Here is a 16,996-nt window from a genome sequence, read left to right as displayed (position 1 = left end):
GATGAAGAAATTTCCTCCAATATTAGCATTATCAGCAACATGCCGCTACTTAGGCCTTTAAATTCAAAATCTGATTACCATTTTAACCAGATTCTAAGTTAACCAAATAGTTCACGAAGATTAACGGAACGCAGGAAACTGTCAATATTATTCGAACAACCTCTCGATAGACCTGTAATTCCAGATTGTGTTAGCCACACTCCAAATAGATCGTTAAGGTGTCGCCACGTTGAACTGTTTCATTGGAAATTGTTGCATAGACTTTGTAGAGTAGTTTTATTCTCCCTTTGGTTGTTTATGGTACGATAGGTTTCCGCCCGCGGCTTCGCCCGCGCAGTCAAAGAAAAACCCGCATAGTTCCCGTTCCCGTGGGATTTCCGGGATCGCGTCATTTTCCTGGGATAAAAAGTAGCCTATGTCCTTTTTAGGGTATCAAAATTTCATGAAAATTGGTTCAGTAGTTTAGGCGTGATTGAGTAACAGACAGACAGACAGAGTTACTTTCGCATTTATAATATTAGTATGGATTAAGTTATCGACGTAATTTTATCACTAATGTATTATTTCCTATCACTGTATAAAACAAAATTCCCGGAGTTGTCTGACTGTTTGTCTTTTCACGATTACATTAAAAACTACCGCACCAATTTCATCGTGTGTTTTTTTGCTGTGTTCATGGATTGCTAGGTTTTAAGGAAGCTTTTAATCTAAAAGTTGTTTGATTTATGTTTCCGACATTACCAGTAACCAGTTAGGTTTTACTTATTACACACCAATTAAGATCAAAAGCTCGCCATACTCTATTATTTCAAATTTGTTTAATTTCTGTCCCTGCTATCAGCACATACCCTAACAGTAATATCGAGCAAGCCTTCCGCAATGAATTACATCGTCAACAACAGAACCTGTAATTGATTCTGCTGCTCGCTATGACCACATGCGGCGTTTCCCTTTTAATCTGTATGACTTAGTTTTCTTTATTTGCATGTCTTAGCTTAGCAACTACTACAACTAAGTCATACAAACATAAAAATAATGATCTAGAATTATTTGGATCCATTCAATGTCATAGTAAAGAGCTTTCTTGTAAATTTTTAGATTGTTTAATTTGGGTAGTTTAAAAATAGATAATTGTTTAAGAAATGTTTAACGGCTTTCTATTACCAAAAGTATAATTTGGGTCTAGATACAAGTAAAAAATGTGTAAAAATTATATAATACTATTAATTTATTGCTCTAAGCAAATTCTCTCTCTAATTTCAAGTTTAACTAACTTTTTCCCATGATCCATGTTATGTTAATCTATGATAACGTTACTACTCTTATCAGTTGTCAAATCAATAACATTATTAGAAGAACATAATATTCCAAGCAAATAAAAAAATCGTAAAATTGAAGATTTCGTTTTGTTACTGACTTAATAAGCCCTCGAATTTTTATCGATATTATTGAATCGGAAACATTTGAAACGATTGTGGGCGGGAAACGAGCGAATCGGTAATTCGATACAACCGAATGATCGATTCGGTAATCGATGCTTTGTTTCGATTGAGATTTGAACTTTATTTACATTTTTATTAGGCGAAGACATGATTCTTTTAAAAGCTTTGGTATGTTTAATTGCTTTTGTATTTATACAACAAATGCAATGCAGGAGAAAGTTAGTAAAATATTTTGGTGTCGTTTTATTCTAAACAGCTAAACGGATTTTAGTGAAATTTTTACACGAATTCATAAAAAATACTTAAGAAATATTTTTTTCAATTCAATTATTCTCTGTCCATGGTCTCAATTATATGAATAATAAAACAGTTTTGGAGTTAAAGGGTAACAGACAGACAATTTTAAGTTTATTAATACATCAAAAACATTGTATATTGTCGAGCCGAAGAAGTGCTTTCGATATGTCAAACACAACATTACCTTGTCGTCAGATGAACTTGAGATACATTTCAATGGTACAAGGCATGGGAGATAGCGATTTATTATTTTTTTATTGAACATGACACAATATTCATTACATTACGTTATTAGCTATACTATCTATTTTAGTTTGTTGTTATTAGAAATGTAGAGCCAATGCCATCATATGTTTTATAGAAAATCAATATTTAAATCTGAATTAATATGAAATGGAAACTATTTTAAGGCTTTCTGTTACAATTTAACTCAAGAATAGCTTTACCGATGCCTTTACTACGTGGTACATGTTTACTGATTCTCCCCATAAAAACCATCCTCGTAGTTCAAGAAATAATATAAAAAAAGAATTAACGAAATCGGTTCAGCCGTTCTTGAATTATGCGCTAACCAACACATTTTGCGATTTTAATATTATCTATAGATCATACAATAAAATAACATACAAAAGAACAATAAATATGATATTATGAAACAAGCATCCCTTGGAATACATATTAATAAAGAGCCCCATTCGCGTCTCAACTTTAGTTTAAACTGAGGCTGATAATTTTATTGTTTTACTTTAATATATAAATAACGAAACATATTTTTGAATAACGCAATTATATCGCAAAATCGTATACCTTGCGCCGCCAACCCCGTGGCGAGTCATCAACGTTTCAGCGTAGGCCGGCTGCTCTTCCTTGATTTATCACCATTTCTCTCAAATTGTCTATTTTAAATGGTGGTAATGAACATTTCTATCAATGGAATTACGTCCCCCAACGGGCCATGGGGCTTTCGGGGTAGCTCTCTGAAAGCTTTCTCTACATAATATTAAATAAATGTATCGAGTAAAGAAACTCAGATATATTTTTAACTAGCTTTCCGCCCGCTGCTTCGCCCGCGTTTTGAAATAAAAACCCGCATAGTTCCCGATCCCGTGCGATTTCCGGGATGAAACCTATCCTATGTGTTAATCCAAGTAACCCTCTACATGCGTGCTAAATTTCATTGTAATCAGTACAATAGTATTTGCGTGAAAGAGTAACAGACAGTGACGGATTAAGACTACTAGATGCCCTAAGCAATCCATGCCTGTGGGCCCTCCATCCGTATGTCAACTAGAATCGGTCTTTAAACCTTTACAGTTTACCGCCTAGTTTTTTGTAAAATAAGATGATGAGATGTAACGTACTTTAGAAGTGGAGTAGGTGCGACAATAATAAAAACCAAAGCATAATTTATTTATTTATTGAAATGCGCCTTGCGGCTTTTCCGAGCATTGAATTCACGCAAGATAGCATTAACGTCTAACGTTTTTAACATATCGGACTCTATGTAAGTACAATATCGATAAATTATCGAGCCTTTCTTGTATCATCTTTGTCCTTTTTCATTTTTTAATATTTTTAATTTTGAAAAAGAACGTTCCGCTGAGCAATTTGTAATCATAAGCGATAAAAATATACGCATAGCCCGGTCAATTTAAACCAAAAAATGAGGGTGAAGTTACATAAAGTCCCAACAAGCTGAATTTCTGTGAAGTTGTTGAAAACATAATTATAAACAATGTCTAAAAGTTCCCCATCATTCCCCTGTAAGGAAAAAAAATAATTCAAGGTCAAAGGTCAAAAAAATGAGATTTTCGCGATTTTCAGCAAAACGGTAATGTTGTGAACGGTAACGGCAATAGTTGTTATCGTCGTAATATGCACACGTTTCCACGGCACCTATGAAGTAGTGTACTTAGCGCGTTTTTTTAACGATGTTTTTTTAACAACTTTTATAACTTTTTGAATCGTTATATCTCAGAAACGGTGGCTCGTAAGAAAAAAAGTATTAATACATTTTTTATAGATAATTTTATGATCTACAATTTTTGTCTGAGGTACTTTTATGATAAAACTTACCGTTTTGCTGAAAATCGCGAAAAACTCATTTTTTTGACCTTTGACCTTGAATAATTTTTTTTCCTTACAGGGGAATGATGGGGAACTTTTAGACATTGTTTATAATTATGTTTTCAACAACTTCACAGAAATTCAGCTTGTTGGGACTTTATGTAACTTCGAATGTTTAAATTGCCCGGACTACGCAGGTCTGTTTCCACATTAGGGTAAGCTGATTCAATCTTATCATCATGTATTATTTTATACAATTGTGTGTGAGTTTGATGTAATTTGTAAACTTGTGTGAGCCGAACCACTGGGTCTGGAACTTATTTTACTTATGATATATGAATGAAACTGTTGAATTTCTGTTATTAATTCGGTGTTAAGGTCTTCTGGATATGTGTTTACTAGATTTGTACTGTGCTAAATGTATTCTGCAGTTTGATCGGGACACATAATTTTATCGGCATCGGGTATTTTATTCAAGAATGAGAATTTGTCTGCTGTTTCTTTGTATATTTTTACTCAAAAAACAAAACATTTGATTGAAACAGATTTGCGGAGGCGCAAGGCTTGGGGCCCACAGGGAAGAAGTGGTTTGTGATTGGCTGATCGCAATTATAGTCCTAGAAACTTTTTTTTGGTGTGGTTTTTGGTGACGTGAGAGTGAGACGTGATGCCCTAAAGACGGATTTTTTTTTGTGCTTCTTCTGGTGCCCCCTCAGACGTGATGCCCTAAGCAATTGCTTAATTTGATTAAGGGTTAATCCGTCACTGGTAACAGACACACACACACATTCTCATAAATTAGTAGGACTAGGTTTTTTTACTTGACACAATATATCTAATAATTTATTTATTAATTTTAGTTTGTTTAAATAAAGATTATTTTTTATTTATTTAAATCGTTAATAGTGAATTAGTGAAATTAATTTTGGCATACAAGCCAAAATTAATCGAAACCTATTTAGGCATTTGTGCTTAAAACTTTTACATTAAATTAAAATAACTTTTATATACCTACCTTTTATATAGGTACCTATCTATACAAAAAATAAAAAAATGGATATGCTACATTTTTTAAGTGCGATTTATCCCTAACCTAAACTTCATGATTCAGCTTTTCAGCGGCGGTTTAGCTAACTTTAACAGGATTTTATTTTTGTTTGTTTGTTACGATTTAAAATAAAATTACTTATCCGATTTTGTAAAATCTTTTACTGTTAGGAAGCTTTAACCGTAACACGGCCTTATATTTTTTTTATTCAAATACTTGGACAAAACAACAACAAGTGGCTAGTATATTATAATTTTACGAATAGATGTGAAATTATCAAATATTATTACCACAGCCATTTTATGTTTTATGGCGATAGTTTGAGGACATTTCTCGCGAAAACCTATCAAATAGTGGGCAAACTTTCACATTTATTTATTATTATTTACTCGCTCGTTTTACCTTGGCCCATGTTTCAACAGTTTAAATATTTAGATATTATCCCATTCTAGACGTAGACAAATCCAATAGACCAGAAAAGAGCGTGTGTGCCGAGCACACGTATCAGAAGTGCAACTTTTTTGGCAAGATCGTCACCTTACTCCATGACGTGACGATATATCCATGATGCGACCTTGATATTTTACTCTCAACGCGCAAAAAGAATTTTCATTTCAATATAATCATTAAAATAATTTCAGTCGTTCTTTAATTTTATTTTATAATTAAATCAAAAATATATAATTTCATCAAATAAATAACAACAATCAAAGCAGAAAACCGTAATACGAATCACAATTTATTACACTCATAGAAATCGAACCTACAACTTCGACGCTATGCTAAAAGAAGGGTCCAGGAGACTAAACAATACAATGGGATTGTCAATAAAATAAAACACATAATAAATTAATAATATGTATTAGTAAAAATTTAATATTAACTCAGTTTATATAAAATAATTATTGACTTTTAATTATCATATACATATGTATAGCGTCATATACATAAATAGCGTAAGCTTTTGCGTTTGCTTTAAGCGGTGGTAAATGTTAAAAATACTTATGTAATGACGATTCGAAAGTGCTACTAAATAGTAGTCTAATTGAATAAATGAATGTTTGAGTTTGAGTTTGAGTTTTTAATGAAAGCTCTACCTAATAAATCGCACCTAGTTTTCCATAAAGCCTAATCGTGCAAAAATAACCGTCGTGTAAACTTTGTATTGTATTCGTATCAGAGAGGTTCTGTTATAATCATAATATACTTAATATCATACAGTAAAAGCTCGTTTATTTGTATGTCATCAACTCTGATTTCTGCTATTACTGGTCGTATATTTTTATTTCAGTCTTATGATAGATTATGTATTTGTTTTTTTTTTTAATCAACGTGTATATTGAATTAATATTTTACTAAACAAACAAGGTATCTACCGGATTTTAATTTATTTTTATTTTCAAACATTATGTGAAATAAGCTTTTTATTAATATCTGCAAGTCTATAGGCTAGTTCGAGTAATTTCACTTCTGACATTTATGTCTATGTCAGTCAGTCAGTCTGTCACGCAGCTAGTGGTGTAGAATATCGTTTATTTATGTTTAGTCGTCTGTACAAATAGTTCATAGAAAATTAATCAATAATACGTATTTTACAATCGTGAAATTATTGTTTCCACTTGAATTTTTTTAAAAGCGCACATTTTTAGAAATGCATACATTTTTTTATGAAAATTTACGTGATATTCAATTAAAGTAGAATATACACAAATGTATTAAATGTTGCTCTATATTTACCTGAAAATAAATTTTCGTGACTGTCCATAACGTAAAGCACACGTGTTAATCACTTTCACTTCACAGCACAGCACATTTGCACTATTTTGCACTCGAATTAATTTTTCACAATTCATAAAAACCAGTGTCGTACTGTCCGCTCATAAAAATGTTAAATTAAAAAAATAATTCGAATTTCGATTTTCGAACGCGTGTCGGAAAGTTCGCGGCAGTCGACGGCTGTCGTGCGTGCTGACAGGGTGCGCGTGAAGCTTGCACTGCGTCCGTATTTCTGTAATGCGCGTACGCTGCTATTGAACTTGGCTGAAGCTTTCGCAATCTATTGTTTTACGACTTACGGGACGATAAAATTATAATATCGATAAAAGTACCGCTAAGCTCATTGGTGATATAGTTATACAATTATGATGTTTTCTGTTCCGCTGCGATTGCGTTGATCAATCGTTGGTTCATTGAATTAATCTCTCATTAAATATAACTTTTTATAGGTTTAGCTTGTTCAAAATCGAAATCTAATTGTTTTGTACGTTACAAATACATGTTTCAATATATTATAAGTCATTATACTTATTTTTTCTTTACAGCTTACAGATTTTTATTGGTTGTTTCAGACAGCAAAGCGTGGTATTATAATATTGTATATCCACATTAGGTGGATTAGTTAACAGCAATGTTATTTTGCAAGACACAGTTTACATTACATCTCACATATTCTGTAACGACAAATGCATTTACTATTATGCAAGGAGGAGGCAATAACATGTCTGTATGCAAAATGTAAATCCCGCACTTACCATGAAACATACACAAAGAATTATTACTAAAACAACTCGAGAACCCTTCACTGGTTAAACAAATGATTTGCAAGTAAAAGAACAAAATTGTTTTGAGTAACATATAAGTGAGTATTGTTTAAATACGGCCCTGCAATTTACCTGTGAAACGTAATGATCAATTTGAACTCTATGTTTATAGAGATAGGGTTGAGATGTGTATATTTGTAATAAAAATAAATGTTTGCGAGATGCATTATGTTTGGGATATCTCTTTTGTTGGTTGCACTTGACGATTCAATACAATTGTAATGAGCGTGCTTCTAGTTTTTTATTATTATTCTAAAAAAAATGGCTCGAAGCCTGTATTTGTATGGGTCGTGCTATTGAGAATAACAACATTTTTGCTACGCGTGGTAAATATATTTTTAATAATTTAGGAGTTAGTAATTCGTCTTTTGTTTTTGCATTAATTTCAAGATTTAATAATATGTCTTTTAATTATTCATTCCTTAGTGATTCAACTTCCTGAATGGCCTTTTTCGCATATTTTAAGCAATTTCAAATATTGTTACTGAAAATGAACATCTCATATATTGCAACTTTAGCTTTAATACTAAGATTAAAAAATGAGAGTGGAAATATGTAGTTACCAACATTATCAAGAAATGTTACATGCAATTCTGAATTACAAGCAAACACACACGCACTATCTAGTATCACTTAAACCAGAAGCACTCGCAGTTATGAAATAATATCGATATGAATTTTCACTTGATTAAATGGTAAGCGTATGTAAATCCCAATATTACGGGTTTCGTTTGATTTCCCTAGCGAATTTATTTGAAGCGCAAGGGCCTAGATGTAGCTAACGGTTATATTATGGCGTAAGGGACAGACTTTAACGAGCAGCCATTTATATTTTTTCTTTGTTTTGTAAAAACATACGCATTTTTATGCCAAATACTGTAATACAGTAATGTTATTAGTGTGAAAGTGTTATTGTTTACTGGTATTTCATTCACGTTGCATCGGTGCGATTTTATTTCATCAAGAATCGTCCGTCATGCTCTCCATATGTCATATTCTAACTCATCTCTTTTCTTTGTCAAACTCACATGTTATAGTGACCTGTATTCGATTCAGTATTATTTGCGTGATAGAGTAACAAACATACATTCATCTTCACAACTTTCGCATTTATTAGGATAGTAGAGTATAAAATAATTAATTATTACAAATCGCTTTATGCGTACAAATTGGACCGCGTCGCGCTAGCGTCTCAAATTTTACAACTCATTTGATGAATTTGAGACCCACATACTCATTCATAGGGCTCATTATGAATTATTCATTGTAACCGACTTGAAAAAGTGTGACAGTGGATCTTCATGCTTAATCGATTTCATAATATTATATCGTACTTTAGCATGTATTTATTTTTCATTACATATCTAAAAATCACATGTGACTAAATTATCAAGAATATTACTAAAGGTGCTATGACACATATTGCGTTATCCTAGTATTAATTGAATTTTTTTAATTTCATTCCCATTCTTGGCACATAGGTCCTACTTAGAAGCTCCTTAGTAGACTTAGCATTCCTTATTTCTATAATAACAGCAAAAAAAATCTCTTGAAAGGCAGACGCTATGTTTTCAACCGAATTTCCTGCTATTCTTTCCTTCCTCTTCATCAATAACACATACTCCACCATTATTGAGCACTAGTTTCACCCTCGTGGCTTCTCTCCCTGTTGGCGTGATGATATATAGCCTATAGCCTTCGTCGATAAATGGGCTATCTAACACCGAAAGGATTTTTCAAATCGGACCATTAGTTCCTGAGATTAGCGCGTTCAAACAAACAAACAAACTCTTCAGCTTTATAATATTATATAATGTATAGTATAGATTAACCCAAAAGATAGAACTCGACTAAATTCACCACAATATAATTTATAGTCCACACGATTCGATAGACCGGTGTTAGACAGGAACATGGGTCAGGCTTTGATACAAAATGACTTATAGTTCGGTAGCGCTCTAGATGTAGCCAGATTTAGTGTTGCACCACACGTGTGCTGATTTGTTGCCCGGAAATTCTCGTGGCTTGTGAAGGATTAAAAGGCTAGATAATAGAAGAATAAAGCGTGTGTGCCGAGCACACGTATTAGAAGTGAAACTTCTTTGACAAGATTCAAATATAATAAAATCTTCGCCTTACCCTATGACGTGACGGTATTGCCATGACACCACCTTAAAATTTTACAATCGTAGAAGTTTCACTTCAATAAAAAGTTTACAACTGGATGTTATGAATAATATACTGCATATATTTTGTACGTTTACTCGTCAAAACACTGTTTCTGTCCCTTAACAAGAAGCCAAATAGAACACAACCTATCTGCTAATATATTTAAGAAAAATCTCACAAGAAGGTTTTTAAGACCAATTTAGTAACGTTGGGACCCACGATACAATACGAATACATAATTTTTTATTTGTCTCACGGTGCATTTACATCAAACGAGCAAATGCTCATTCTAACCCCACTATGTCAAATTCTGTTAGTGTAAACAGGCGTAGAGCATTCTTTCGTTGTTATTAGTGCGAAAAGATTATATGCAATGTGGTAATACTGAACAAAACTGAATATGAGATTTCGTTTACACTAAAAGAGTACGAAAGCTCAGAATACTTAATAGTAGCTAACGCTAACGAAAGAATGCTCTTGCTCTAGCTCTAGCTCAATGTTCGTTTAATGTACAATGTACATGCACCGTCATGTCATTTAAATTTTAGGCATCCCACCTTTTAGGCAACATCGTGATTTTTACCTTATTTTTACAGATATCAAGTATTTTTTTACGACAATGAACTACATAATATATTCCAGTATTTCTTAATTTAATCAGACGCCACACGATCAATAGAATCAGGCTCTATTTAATTACGGCACAGATAAAATATCGCATAAAACAGAGTATCAGAGTTGCCACACGGCGCCGTCTTATCGCCCGTCGAAGTGTCACACTTATCTTAAGAGATAATGCATTATATTCGCACCTAGCAAAGGACAAAGGGTAGTGGTTTATTTTTAATTAATATTTATGCTAAATGTTAATGCAGCGGGGACCGAATCGAGAACATCCGTAACGAAAAAACCTCACGCTCCCCACTCGGTCGGGCTCGGAGGTGTGGCTTGAAGGCATGCAATGTAATAGCTTTACCGCGGCCGCGGCAGTCCCAGAGTGCCACACGTCTTTTTATTATTATAATATATAAAGCTACACTACCACTCACTGACTGACTGACATCGGGTTTCTCGGAAACTACGCGGAAAGTTGGGGGGATTTCGACGTGACCGTGTAGAGGTGCGCCGAGTGACCACCGGAAAAATATTGACATCTCCAACACCCTGGACAAGAGAGTGGACCCCTGGAGGTGCGCAGAAACGGTGCCACCTGGAGGGGGGGTGTCTGAACAAAAAATGCTCGGAACTGGTGGCGATTACCAGGGGAGGTGGAAAAATGGGGATTTTCGCGAAAACAAGATGGCCGCCGTACTTTGCCAAAATCGCCGTTTATGAATCCTTACGTCTCAAATTTGGCACACGTGCTCTGTTCGAGCCGGCGAATCGATCGGTGCCCCGTTCGAGTGGCTCCGGGCCCCCGTTTCCAACTTTCATACAACGCAAAATCCAACGGCCCGCGGAAACGGTGCGAGTTGGGTGGGGGGTCCCGGAACTAAAAATGATCACCACCCTGGGACGCTACCAGGGAGCTACAGTGGGACGCTCGATTTTGGAATTTTTCCATTTTTGGCGCAAACATAAAAACGTAAATTTAGACGAGGTGGTGCAATGGAGAAATACACCAATGATGCATTCGTACTCGCCCAGCTCCCAGGATATCCAGAAAAATCCGAAATCTTAAACTTTCCTTCATCTCTCGAAGACGGTCAACGGCCCGCGCAAACGGTAGCAGATACATCTGGGGTGCTCAAACTAAACTTGTAGTAGACCTCGAGCAATTACCACAGATAGTGAAAAAAATTCAAAATGGCGGAAAAAATGGCCGCCGCCATACAAATTCTAAAACGGCCATCGCTGGGCCGATCACGCTGAAACTTGGCGCAGGGGCTTTAATCGAGCCTCACATTGAGTTGGCATACTCATAATCGAGTTTCCATCGCTGGTTTCCGAGTTTCATACAACGCAAAATTCGACGGCTCTCTGAAACGGCGCAAGATAGGTGGGGGGTGTAGAACTAAAAAATGATCAGGAAGATGGGGTGCTACCAGGGCAATCGAGAAATTTCAAATTGGACGTAATTTTTTTTCAAAAAATGGCAAATTTTTCAAAGCAAGATGGTGGCGCCGGTTCCGTCACGATCGGTCTGAAAATTGACTTCTGTGCTTTGATTGGTCAGATTTACAAAACTGCATACTCAGAATTTCTCTCAGACCCCCGGTTTCCATTTTCCATACATCACGAAATTCAACGGCTCTCTGATCTGGTGGCACTTAGGTTGGGGTCACCAAGGTAAAAAATGTTTAAAAACTTGGTCCGCTTCCAGGCACATAAAAATTTTTGCTAAAAAGCGAAATTTTTTTTTTCGAAAATTTTGTATGGAAATTTCCATAGTAGGAAAGGTAATTGAATAGCAACAAGACGGCACCGCGGGCTGCTTGCTGCCCGCGCACCGCGCAACCTCGAAGGTCGACAGCCTCCCGGAGTAGAAAATATTTATTAACTTTTGAACTACCGCACGAGCCAAGCGAGCGAAGCGAGCGAGTCACGGCAGCGGCCAGCGTAAATATTCAAATAGGTAGCGAGGAGCGAAGCGACGAGCGTGTTAGGTTAACTTTTGAACTACTTACCGCACGAGCCAAGCGAGCGAAGCGAGCGAGTCGCGTCAACGGCCGGCCTAAATATTCAAATAGGTAGCGAGGAGCGAAGCGACGAGCGTGTTAGGTTAACTCTTGAACAGTTTATTATGAAAAGTCACTGCCCGCTATCGATAAGACGTTTAAAAAATTTACCAATATTTGAATAAGTAATTTATAAGCAGTTTAGGTAGCGAGGAGCGAAGCGACGAGCGTGTAAGGTTAACTTTCGAACTACCACACGAGCCATGCGAGCGAAGCGAGCGAGTCACGGCAGCGGCCGGCCTAAATATTCAAATAGGTAGCGAGGAGCGAAGCGACGAGCGTGTTAGGTTAACTTTTGAACTACCTATCGCACGAGCCAAGCGAGCGAAGCGAGCGAGTCGCGCCAGCAGCCGGCCTAAATATTCAAATAGGTAGCGAGGAGCGAAGCGACGAGCGTGTTAGGTTAACTCTTGAACAGTTTATTATGAAAAGTCACTGCCCGCTATCGATAAGACGTTTCAAAAATTTAACAATATTTGAATAAGTAATTTATAAGCAGTTTAGGTAGCGAGGAGCGAAGCGACGAGCGTGTAAGGTTAACTTTCGAACTACCACACGAGCCATGCGAGCGAAGCGAGCGAGTCACGGCAGCGGCCGGCCTAAATATTCAAATAGGTAGCGAGGAGCGAAGCGACGAGCGTGTTAGGTTAACTTTTGAACTACCTATCGCACGAGCCAAGCGAGCGAAGCGAGCGAGTCGCGCCAGCAGCCGGCCTAAATATTCAAATAGGTAGCGAGGAGCGAAGCGACGAGCGTGTTAGGTTAACTCTTGAACAGTTTATTATGAAAAGTCACTGCCCGCTATCGATAAGACGTTTCAAAAATTTAACAATATTTGAATAAGTAATTTATAAGCAGTTTCGACTGACTGTAGAATCGCTGTTAGCAGATGTTACAAATGGAAAGGAAATTCGAATGCATTTTCAAATGACTGAAGATTTCTGCCCTAGGATGAGCCGCGAGCTGCTTGCAGCTCGCGCACCACGCACCCTCGAAGGTGGACAGCCCCCCGGAATAGAAAATTTTGAATGGGGAATTTATAAGCATTACCGACTGACTGTAGAATCGCTGTTAGGAGATGTAACAAATGGATAGGAAATTTGAATGCATTTTCAAATGACTGAAGATTTCTGCCCTGGGATGAGCCGCGAGCTGCTTGCAGCTCGCGCACCATGCACCCTCGAAGGTGAACCGCCCCCCGGAATAGAAAATATTTGAATTTGAAATTTATAAGCACTTCCGATTGACTGTGGAATCGCTGTTTGCAGATAATAGCAAATTGACGGGGAATTTTAATGCATTTTCAAATGACTGAAGATTTCTGTCCTGGGATGCTTCGCGGGCTGCTTGCAGCCCGCGCACTACGCTCCCTCGAAGGTGGACAGCCTCCCGGAGTGGAAAATACTTGAATGGGGAATTTATAAGCATTACCGACTGACTGTGGAATCGCTGTTAGCAGAAAATTACAAATGGACTGGGAATTCTAACACATTTTCTAATGACTGCCCTATTGCTTCAACCCAGGGGCAAAAGGGGCTCGCGGGCTGCTTGCAGCCCGCGCACAACGCACCAGCTAGTTATAATATATAAAGCTACACTACCACTCACTGACTGACTGACATCGGGTTTCTCGGAAACTACGCGGAAAGTTGGGGGGATTTCGACGTGACCGTGTAGAGGTGCGCCGAGTGACCACCGGAAAAATATTGACATCTCCAACACCCTGGACAAGAGAGTGGACCCCTGGAGGTGCGCAGAAACGGTGGCACCTGGAGGGGGGGTGTCTGAACAAAAAATGCTCGGAACTGGTGGCGATTACCAGGGGAGGTGGAAAAATGGGGATTTTCGCGAAAACAAGATGGCCGCCGTACTTTGCCAAAATCGCCGTTTATGAATCCTTACGTCTCAAATTTGGCACACGTGCTCTGTTCGAGCCGGCGAATCGATCGGTGCCCCGTTCGAGTGGCTCCGGGCCCCAGTTTCCAACTTTCATACAACGCGAAATCCAACGGCCCGCGGAAACGGTCCGAGTTGGGTGGGGGGTCCCGGAACTAAAAATGATCACCACCCTGGGACGCTACCAGGGAGCTACAGTGGGACGCTCGATTTTGGAATTTTTCCATTTTTGGCGCAAACATAAAAACGTAAATTTAGACGAGGTGGTGCAATGGAGAAATACACCAATGATGCATTCGTACTCGCCCAGCTCCCAGGATATCCAGAAAAATCCGAAATCTTAAACTTTCCCTCATCTCTCGAAGACGGTCAACGGCCCGCGCAAACGGTAGCAGCTACATCTGGGGTGCTCAAACTAAACTTGTAGTAGACCTCGAGCAATTACCACAGATAGTGAAAAAAATTCAAAATGGCGGAAAAAATGGCCGCCGCCATACAAATTCTAAAATGGTCATCTCTGGTCCGATCGCGCTGAAACTTGGCACAGGGGCTTTAGTCGAGCCGCACATTGAGATGGCATACTCATAATCGAGTTTCCATCGCTGGTTTCCGAGTTTCATACAACGCGAAATTCGACGGCTCTCCAAAACGGCACTAGATAGCCGGGGGGTGTAGAACTAAAAATTGATCAGGAAGATGGGGCGCTCCCAGGGCAATCGAGAAATTTCAAATTGGACGCAATTTTTTTTTCAAAAATGGCCAATTTTTCAAAGCAAGTTGGTGGCGCCGGTTACTTTACGATCGGTCTGAAAATTGACTTCTGTGCTCTAATCGGCCATATTTACAAAACTGCATACTCAGAATTTCTCTCCGACCCTCGGTTTCCATTTTCCATACATCACGAAATTCAACGGCTCTCTGAACCGGTGGCAGGTAGGGCGGGGTCGCCGAAGTAAAAAATGCTTCAAAACCTGGTCCGCTTCCAGGCATGTAAAAATATTTGGTAAAAAGCGAAATTTTTTTTTTCGAAAATTTTGTATGGAAATTTCCATAGTAGGAAGGGTAATTGAATAGCAACGGCAAAAGACGGCGCCGCGGGCTGCTTGCTGCTCGCGCACCGCGCAACCTCGAAGGTCGACAGCCTCCCGGAGTAATAAATATTTATTAACTTTTGAACTACCGCACGAGCCAAGCGAGCGAAGCGAGCGAATCACGGCAGCGGCTGGCGTAAATATTTAAATAGGTAGCGAGGAGCGAAGCGACGAGCGTGTTAGGTTAACTTTTGAACTACTGCACTAGCCAAGCGAGCGAAGCGAGCAAGTCACGTCAGCGGCCGGCGTAAAAATTCAAAGAAGTAGCGAGGAGCGAAGCGACGAGCGAGTTAGGTTAACTTTTGAACTATCCCTTTTACCAGACTCACAGAAAAAGAATGGAAGGAATTCAAAGAAGACTTGTTCGCCAGCTGGCTTACCGAGCTGGTATCAAGAAATCATTGACTCGATATGAAGACAGACTTAAATATTTCAATATGAGATCTCTTGAGTCGCGTCGCACTATAGCTGATCTTCTGTTTTTGTATAAAGTGTTTAATAATGGTTTCGACTGTCCAGCGTTACTAACCAGATTTAATATTAATGTACCATCTAGAGTTCCTCGTCAACCTCGTTGCCTTTTTAGTGCCCCCTCTTATCGGACAAACCTTGGTAAAAACTCACCAACAGTCAGACTCACCCATGAGTATAACAAGCTCACTGGTATCTCGCAAGACATAGACATCTTCAGTCAATCTCTAACACGCTTCAAATCGTTAATCCTTCAATTTAGCCAATGATAAAAGTTTCTATTTTTCCTTTATTAATTAATGTAACCAACCTGTATAATTTTATTGTAGTGATTAATTTTAATATACCTAATTGTAATTGAATAATATTTGCAATTTTAATAATAATTATGTATTTGAATTCTGTATATAATTAATTGCTCTTTAATTTTTTATTATATAATATTTTTTTTTATAATATTTTTTTATAATTTGACGAATATAATTGTAATTTTAGATTTGTAATTGTAATACTTTTTTGGTTTTCCTATATAATTAATGTTATTAAATTTATTTTAATATTTTTAAGAAATTGACGAATTGTAATTGTAATTGTAATGGTAATTGTAATTGTAATTGTAATTTTAATTTTAATTTTAATTTTAATTGTAATTGTAATCCATTCTGAACGCTGTAATTTCCTTTAATTAGAGGTGTAGAAGATCATGTACTTGTATTAGATGTAACGAATGTAATCTGTATCCTCTGTCGGAAATTCTAAAATAAATAAATAAATAAATAAATAAATACTGCACTAGCCAAGCGAGCGAAGCGAGCAAGTCACGTCAGCAGCCGGCGTAAATATTGAAAGAAAGAGCGAGGAGCGAGTTAGGTTAACTTTTGAACTACTGCACTAGCCAAGCGAGCGAAGCGAGCAAGTCACGTCAGCGGCCGGCGTAAATATTCAAAGAAGTAGCGAGGAGCGAAGCGACGAGCGAGTTAGGTTAACTTTTGAACTACTGCACTAGCCAAGCGAGCGAAGCGAGCCAGTCACGTCAGCGGCCGGCGTAAATATTCAAATAGGTAGCGAGGAGCGATTAAGCGACGAGCGTGTTAAGTAAACTCTTGAACAGAAGCGACTTTAGGGCGATTCCCACTCAAACAAAAAAACTACGTAGGTTAAAAACTATTAAAACTACGTTAAAAAAACCGACTTCAAAAACGGAAAAGTAGGTTCTTATTTTTAGTGCCGAAAACAT

The 16,996-nt window shown here is 37.4% G+C and overlaps 1 long non-coding RNA gene across 1 annotated transcript in view; it reads right to left on the bottom strand.

Moving 5' to 3' along the window:
- The window catches only part of LOC123698422, a 60,786-nt gene extending 53,955 nt beyond the window's left edge, over positions 1–6,831 (bottom strand). Inside the window, exon 1 of the long non-coding RNA XR_006752408.1 lies at positions 6,592–6,831. This is a non-coding gene — a long non-coding RNA (uncharacterized LOC123698422). The remainder of the gene's footprint in view (positions 1–6,591) is intronic.
- Between the last annotated feature and the right edge of the window lie 10,165 nt (positions 6,832–16,996).

This window comes from Colias croceus, chromosome 16 (assembly GCF_905220415.1).
Source record: "Colias croceus chromosome 16, ilColCroc2.1".
NCBI classification, from domain to species: domain Eukaryota; kingdom Metazoa; phylum Arthropoda; class Insecta; order Lepidoptera; family Pieridae; genus Colias; species Colias croceus.
This window is presented reverse-complemented; position numbering and strand designations above follow the sequence as displayed.